This window comes from Pyrus communis, chromosome 9 (genome assembly GCF_963583255.1).
Source record: "Pyrus communis chromosome 9, drPyrComm1.1, whole genome shotgun sequence".
NCBI classification, from domain to species: Eukaryota; Viridiplantae; Streptophyta; class Magnoliopsida; order Rosales; family Rosaceae; genus Pyrus; species Pyrus communis.
In genome coordinates this window covers 6,692,004-6,700,593 of record NC_084811.1, presented here as the reverse complement: position 1 = coordinate 6,700,593, position 8,590 = coordinate 6,692,004, and the positions used below count along the sequence as shown (strand labels likewise).

The 8,590-nt window shown below is 37.6% G+C and overlaps 1 long non-coding RNA gene across 1 annotated transcript; it reads right to left on the bottom strand.

Moving 5' to 3' along the window:
• Positions 1-207: 207 nt before the first annotated feature.
• On the bottom strand, positions 208-1,912 carry LOC137744131 (uncharacterized). The gene is made up of 4 exons (XR_011069589.1): positions 1,586-1,912; positions 1,445-1,492; positions 1,271-1,371; positions 208-1,183 (listed from the first exon to the last, which is right to left on the bottom strand). It is a non-coding gene; the product is annotated as an uncharacterized lncRNA (long non-coding RNA).
• Between the last annotated feature and the right edge of the window lie 6,678 nt (positions 1,913-8,590).

The window sequence follows — 8,590 nt, the reverse complement described above, 5'->3', positions numbered from 1 at the left end:
AAGAACACCAGTTCAGTTAAGTTTAGTTCAATTTTACTTAAATCTATTAATGAAACCGAGCAGTGAGGTTTCGGTTTAGTTTGACCGGTTATTCATTGTAAACCGAATTATATATAAGCTTTTTTATTAGCATTCTATATTAAAATTTAATATTAGATAACTTGTATACCCTACAACCAAGCCAAATGTAGAAGATTTATAACACTGATGCATGTAAAGAGCATTGTTCTGTATCATTGGTGCAACACATTACCTTACACAACGTATAATTTGCCTTTTTGATTAATTGAAATTGGGATGAAAAACGGAAGTGCAGAAGGAAGGAGGAGAAAAAAGGCAGGGCCAGGCGGGGTTGGGTGGGGTGTGAGGACATTAAGGGAAAGTGTGTGGCTATATTATGATAAATTTTAATTGTAAAAGCAATGGTGTGATGTACCGTGTACTCAATAATATGCAGGATGTTAATATAACAAGCTTTATATATTCTAACCTTTTTGCACGAACTCATGCATTTGCAAAATATAACAAGCTTTATATATTCTAACCTTTTTGCATGAACTCATGCATTTGCAAAATATCTTTTTACATCACGACACGCTACTCACGGCTTACGAAGTTCTTTTTTCTTTTTTGCATTTGGTGACTCATAAAGACATTCTTATAATTCTTTTTAATTTGTAACCTACATTATGAAAAGTATCAAATTAATAAACCAAGAAATCAAGAATGTCTTTATGCGTGAAGTCAAGCATTAACGGGAGATACAGAAGCAAATCAAATTAATTTATATAGGTCACACATGCTATTGATTATGTAAAATTAAATTATTGCTCCTATCATTTGTGTCCATTCTTGATTTGTTGAAATCCACTTTAAATTTTCTTCGTATTCCTACATAAACCAAAAAAAAAAAAAAAAAAACATAATAATTTTTTTGACAAAAGAAAAGATAACAAGAGGAAACAATATATGCAATAACAGTAACTTGCATATTAATATCAGTGCAGAGAAGAGCTATATATTCTTCTTTACCGAGAGAGTAAATTAAAGAGAGTTTTAACGAAAAATCCGATGTACTGTTCACTTTAACGAAAAACCATATTTTGCCTGAAAAACATCCTCAATGAAATTTAACACGTCATGCAGATAAGACTCCATTTGAAGGAGTTGCCGAGTTTTTTGCCTGAAAAACAGACAAAATCGAAGAACAAATGAGTCCAACTCTACAAAGTCCATGCAATGCACCACATGATAAGATCAAATCCACTACCTGTTCTCTTCATGTGAACTACTCCGATTACTCACCGCACCATCAGTGGACTGCCCGTTTTGCTGCGACTCCGGCGCTTTCTTGCTACCAAACTTGGCATCCTAAAAATACAAATAATTTTATCAGTGGAGAAAACAGAAGCAAGCAAAACAAACAAAAGCAAACACTGTGTACCTCAAAGCAAAACGGAAGCTTATACCCAGATTAATTTCATTTGAGCACCTGGAGGGAGGGAGAGAGGGAGAGGAATTACCGCAAATCTCAAAGCAAAAAATTGAAAAAAGAAGAATCGGCGACTTGGACGTTGGTTTCTACCCCTTTTATCCCAAGTTGGAGTGTTGGAGTGTCGGAGTCCACAAAACCGAAATACCCTTTTATCCCAATTTTTTGGTTTTTGTTTAAGGGTCTTGAGACACCAAAATACTCTTCTGGCATTCTATTGTAGAGATATATTTTTCCTTCGAGTCCTGCTTCAACGTCCAACAGTACGTTTCCACCGACAAATTCTTACAAATTTGAGCCAAACTACTGGAAGTCTACAAGGTAAAAACATAAACCTGCAAGATTTGTGAGACTCGTAGAGAAGAAACGAGAGGGCGAAGAAGGAAAGAGAGAGAAGAAATGGTAGAGAAGAAAAGAGAGACTGGCTCTTAAAGGGGGAGAGACAAAATGTGAGACTGAAAAGGAAGAGGAAGAGACATATAGTTGTTGAATAATTGGCCAAGTGGCCAAGTGGACAAATGTCCAAGAAAACTTTAGGTGATTAAACAATCCAAAGGTGGAAACACATTCCTTGTTTTGGGGAGGAAAATAAGGGTAAAGACCATTGCTTTTGAAAAAAGAAATAGATATAAGAGAGCTTAGTGTTCGGTTGTGAAGAAAAGAGAGAGAGGAATTCGGTTTTGGCAAAAACAAGCAGAAAAGAGAGTTTTTTTTTATTTGCAGAGGCAGAGAGCAGAAGAGGGTGTTGCATCCCCCATTTAAAAAAAAGCTCCTCTCTTTGGTTAGTAATCATCCATCAAAGTAGTTGTTGTTGTAATAGCTTTGAGCTAGATGTATAGAGAAGAAATTATTCTATATATTTCTTTCTCTATTTTGTTTCTTTGGTGTGTGTGAGTTATTGGGTGTATTGGGCTTTTGGGTTGTGAGATTGCCAACACTTTGTAAACTCCCATTTGGTTGATAGTGGATTATTGGGTGAGCTCCTACTGCTCCGAGGACGTACTCCAGTTACACTGAATGTGGAGGAACCTCGTTAAAATCTTGGTGTTATTTTCTATATTGTTCTTGCATTTCATTTGATATATTTTCTGTGGGTTAGCTTGATTTGGTTCCGCGTGGTTTGGTGTTATCCTTGCACAACAATTGGTATCAGAGCACTGGTTGCTCTTGGGTACTGTCTAATTGCCAAAAATGTCAGACGGGCATGATGAGAATCCTTTTGGAAGCAGCTCCGGATTTGCAAGAACTACGGTGCAAAATGCAAAGTTCGAAGTTGAAAAGTTTGATGGCACAAACAACTTTGGGATGTGGCAATGTGAGGTCAAAGATGTGTTGGCTCAACAAGATCTACTTGCCGCTTTGGGAGAGAAGCCGGAAGCTATGTCGAAGCCGGAATGGGAGAAATTAAATTTGTGGGCTTGCTCTTCAATTCGGTTGTGCCTTGCAAAAACTCAGAAGTATTTTGTGATGCAGGAGACATTGGCAAGTGTGTTGTGGCAAAAATTGGAAGACAAGTATATGACGAAGAGTGCAGAGAACCGGCTACACTTGAAGAAAAAACTCTACCGCTTCCAATACAAAGAAGGTACAAAAATGATTAGACACCTTGATGCTTTTAATAAGTTGATTGCCGACTTGTTAAATTTAGATGAGGATATTAAGGATGAAGATAAGGCCTTAATATTGTTGAATTCCTTGCCGGACTCTTATGAGCATTTTGTTACCACTATTATGCATGGTAAAGAAACTGTGAAATTTGAAGATGTGTCAAATGCCTTGATGAATTATGAAATGAGGCATAGAGATAAAAATCATGATAGTACCTCGGAAGCTTTATTTGTTAGAGGTAGATCATCGGAGAGAAGATCATCTTCTAGTAGGAAAAAATCACAGTCTCGACCTAGAGGAAACTCTAAAGGTAGAAAACCTTTGGAAATGGATGAATGTGCTTTTTGTCATAATAAGGGTCATTGGAAGAAAGATTGTCCTAGGTTGAAGACCAAAGGAAAAGAAAGCTCTGAAGCTAATGTTGCTGAGGTTGAAATTGATTTTTCTGATTTCGCTTTAACCACTTCCTCATCATTTGATTGTGCTACTAAGTGGGTGTTGGATACGGGTTGTACTCATCATATGACTCCTCACAAGGATTGGTTTTCAAGCTTGAAAGAGTTTGATGGCGGTGTTGTGTTCATGGGAGATGACAATCCTTGCACAACAAAAGGGATTGGTACAGTTCGTTTGAAGTTGCATGATGGCATGGTTAAAGAGTTGACAGGTGTTCGGTATGTACCGAATTTGAAGAAAAATCTTATTTCTTTGGGAACTTTGGAAGCCAAGGGCTTCAGGTTTCATTCAGATGGGCAGACATTGAAGGTGACTTATGGTGCACTTGTTGTGATGAAAGCTCCTCGATGTGGCCATTTGTATTTATTGCAAGGAAGCACTGTGACAGGTGAAACATCTGTAGTCTCAGAAAATATAGGCACATCCGATTCTGATACTACTAGATTGTGGCATATGAGATTAGGTCATGCCGGTGAGAAAGCTCTACAAGGGCTTGTGAAACAAGGTCTTCTAAAAGGTGTCACGACTTGTAAGCTTGATTTCTGTGAGCATTGTGTCTTGGGGAAGCAAACTAGAGTGAAGTTTGGTACTGCCGTACATCAGACGAAGGGCATTCTTGATTATGTGCATTCAGATGTTTGGGGTCCTACAAAGACTCCCTCTTTGAGTGGTAGACATTGGTTCGTGACCTTTGTTGATGATTATTCAAGAAGGTCTTGGGTCTACACTATGAAGCACAAGAGTGAGGTGTTGAGCATTTTCTTGGGTTGGAATAAAATGGTTGAGAACCAGACTGGGAGAAAGATTAAGATTTTGAGATCGGATAATGGTGGTGAATACACATCTGACCCTTTCTTTAAAGTTTGCAAAGAAGAAGGGATTGTAAGACATTTCAGTGTCAAGGGAACTCCACAACAAAATGGAGTTGCAGAAAGATTGAATCGAACCTTGCTTGAGAAGGTTAGATGCATGTTATCTCAGTCGGATTTGAGCAAGTCATTTTGGGCAGAGGCAGTTACTTATCTTGTCACATCATCAACCGGTTACCCTCAGCTGCTGTTCAGGGTAAGACACCAATGGAGGTATGGTTTGGAAAACCCTCTTCTGATTATGACTATATTCGTATTTTTGGTTCACCTGCTTATTTTCATGTAACTGAAAATAAACTTGATCCTAGAGCCAAAAAGGCTATCTTTCTTGGTTTTAGTAGTGGTGTCAAAGGTTACAGGTTGTGGTGCCCAGAGATGAAAAAACTTGTAATCAGCAGAGATGTGACATTTGATGAAGAAAATATGTTTAAAGACTCTAAGAAGAATGTGAAAGATGTCCAACAGGTGGAGCTTGAGAAAGTTGCCTCTAATACTTCAAATCCTATTTCCGCTGATGTCGAAGCCACTACAAGTGAAGAAGTGGGAGACCATGAGGATGTTGAAGAAGTTGAACTTGAAAATTCTATTCAAGTTGAAGAGCAAGTTTCACCTCAAGAGTCTATTGCCAAGAACAGAGGAAAGAGAAATATTACCAAGCCAGCTCGGTATAGTGACTATGTTGCTTTTGCTCTTCCTATTATCACTGATGAGATTCCATCCAATTTTGAGGAAGCCATTGAGAGTGAGGAAAAGGAGAAGTGGTGCAATGCCATGGGTGATGAGATGAATTCTCTCTTGAAGAACAAGACTTAGGAGTTAGCTAAATTGCCTAAGGGTAAGAAAGCTATTGGTTGCAAATGGGTGTATGCCAAGAAGGAAGATGCTGATAAGAAAAGCAATGTGAGATTCAAAGCAAGATTAGTTGCTAAAGGGTATGCACAAAAGGAGGGCATTGACTACAATGAAATCTTTTCTCCAGTTGTGAAGCACTCCTCAATTCGCATTATGTTAGCTCTTGTTGCACAATATGATCTTGAACTTGTGCAACTTGATGTGAAGACGGCTTTCCTACATGGTGATTTGAATGAAGAGATTTATATGTGTCAACCGGATGGGTATAAAGTGAAAGGGAAAGAGAATTTGTTTTGCAAGTTGAAGAAATCACTTTATGGCTTGAAGCAATCTCCAAGGCAATGGTATTTGAGATTTGATAAATTTATGAGAGGCCAAAATTATTCTAGAAGTCAATATGATCATTGTGTGTACTTCAAGAAGTTACAAGATGGGTCTTTCATTTATTTATTGATATATGTTGATGATATGTTGATTGCCTCAAAGAATGTCGAAGAGATTGAGAAATTGAAGAAGCAAATGAAGAATGAGTTCGAGATGAAGGATCTTGGTGAAGCAAAGAAGATCCTTGGCATGGAGATCACTAGAGACAGAGAGAAAGGTTTGGTATGCTTGAATCAAAGACAATACCTTGAGAAGTTGATTCGGAAGTTTGGAGTTCATGATTCAACCAAACCGGTTAGTACCCTTTGGCTCCTCATTTTAAATTAAGTTCTCTACAGTGTCCTAAAACTGATAAAGAGAAGCTGCAAATGAAAGATATACCATATGCAAATTTGGTTGGTAGTTTGATGTATGCAATGGTATGCTCTAGACCGGATATTGCTCATGCAGTTGGCATGGTGAGTCGATATATGCATAATCCAGGTAAAGAGCATTGGCAAGCAGCTAAATGGATATTGAGATATCTCCATGGTACTCGAGACGTTGGTTTATGTTTTGAGAGAGATGACTCTGGTATTGGTCATTTTGCAGTTGGTTATGTTGATTCAGATTATGCAGGTGATCTAGATGGAAGGAAGTCTACTACAGGCTATGTGTTTACTATGGCTAAAGGGCCAGTTTGTTGGAGGTCCATTTTGCAGTCGTCTGTTGCCTTGTCTACTACAGAGGCTGAATATATGGCAGTTGCTGAAGCTATAAAGGAGGCCATTTGGATACATGGACTGATTAGAGATTTGGGGGTTGATCAGAAGCAGGTGGAGGTGCATTGTGATAGTCAAAGTGCCATTTATTTGGCTAAGTATCAGGTTCATCATGCGAGGACCAAGCACATAGATGTGCGTTATCACTTTGTTCGTGAAGTAGTTGGTGAAGGAGAAATCATTCTCCAGAAGATTCCAACTAAAGACAACCCCGCTGATATGTTGACTAAGGTTGTTGGTGTAGCCAAGTTTGTTCATTGCTTGAACTTGGCTCGCATTTTGCCTATTTAAAGAAGGCGTTGAGCAGTAGGAGTTTTGGAGCATTTGGCTCGGCATGAGTTGTTCTCTTGCTAGTGATTGGGAGTGATGTTGTGTGTTAATTGTGTTTTTTGGCTTATCATGGCGTTTTTCGGAACTTGGCCAAGGTGGAGATTGTTGAATAATTGGCCAAGTGGCCAAGTGGACAAATGTCCAAGAAAACTTTAGGTGATTAAACAATCCAAAGGTGGAAACACATTCCTTGTTTTGGGGAGGAAAATAAGGGAAAAGACCATTGCTTTTGAAAAAAGAAATAGATATAAGAGAGCTTAGTGTTCGGTTGTGAAGAAAAGAGAGAGAGGAATTCGGTTTTGGCAAAAACAAGCAGAAAAGAGAGTTTTTTTTTATTTGCAGAGGCAGAGAGCAGAAGAGGGTGTTGCATCCCCCATTTAAAAAAAAAGCTCCTCTATTTGGTTAGTAATCATCCATCAAAGTAGTTGTTGTTGTAATAGTTTTGAGCTAGATGTATAGAGAAGAAATTATTCTATATATTTCTTTCTCTATTTTGTTTCTTTGGTGTGTGTGTGAGCTATTGGGTGTATTGGGCTTTTGGGTTGTGAGATTGCCAACACTTTGTAAACTCCCATTTGGTTGATAGTGGATTATTGGGTGAGCTCCTACTGCTCCGAGGACGTACTCCAGTTACACTGAATGTGGAGGAACCTCGTTAAAATCTTGGTGTTATTTTCTATATTGTTCTTGCATTTCATTTGATATATTTTCTGTGGGTTAGCTTGATTTGGTTCCGCGTGGTTTGGTGCTATCCTTGCACAACAATAGTCACTAGGGTTTAGTTAGGTTATGGGCCTATGGAACTTCGATTTAGTCAAATTTGGTAGGCCTTGCCAGAGATTCGTATTAGACAGGTGGAAGACTTTAAGGGGAGGGATTCCTATTTTTAAAAAAAAAAATAGGGACATCGTCTTGATCATTAGATCTGATTTTAATGAAATTTTGTGACTTGTGATTTAATCTCAACCATAAAATTTCTTTAAAGCCAAATCTAATGATCAAGAGGGTGTTCCTATTTAAAAAAAAAAAAATAGGGATCCCATCCCTTAAATGGCCTGTTAGATGGGTTATGTTTATTGAATATATTTAAAAACAGAAAATTTAAATTCTCACCCCTTCCTCTTAATGTAGATAATATTGTTTGTTAAAAAAACATAAAAATTAAATTACTATTAGTCGGTTCAGTTTGGTCATGCTAGTTTCTTCAAGTTGAGAACCTGAATGGAAATCAGTATGAATCGGCTCAATTCAATTCTTGTCAAAAGTTTCTTTTCTTTTTTTTTGTCAATAAACACAAATTTTCCTTTTTCGATTTTTTTTTTTTTGTCATGGTTCAATTCGGTTTCTTGATTCTAGAGTTCTCATGCCCACCCCTAAAAACTAAAGGTATCAAACGGTCTAACACCTAAAGGTGTCATATGGACCTAAAATACGACTTTGAAACCACTTAGTACTACGGTCTAGTGATATTTTTATTCACTTACAAGTGAGAGATCTTGGGTTCTATTATCGCCAAATGCAAATTTAAACCACATTATTGCTAACCCATTGTGAGGCTAAACTCACCCCTCATCTTTAGTGTAGATAATATTGTTTGTTCAAAAAATAAAAAAAAATGACTTCGAAATAGAAATAGGATGGTGTTAACCATACACCTCTTTTTATCTTTTACAAACCCTCTCAATTTTTGACCGTCGGATCAAATAAATTGATGAGGATTAAGGGATAAAAGTTAATGGAACATAACAGCCATTAGATTATGTCTACAACTACATATATAACGCAGTTATCGTTTTACACAAGAAAGTTTTGCCTGCGTGCTGCTGCGGGATTAGAAA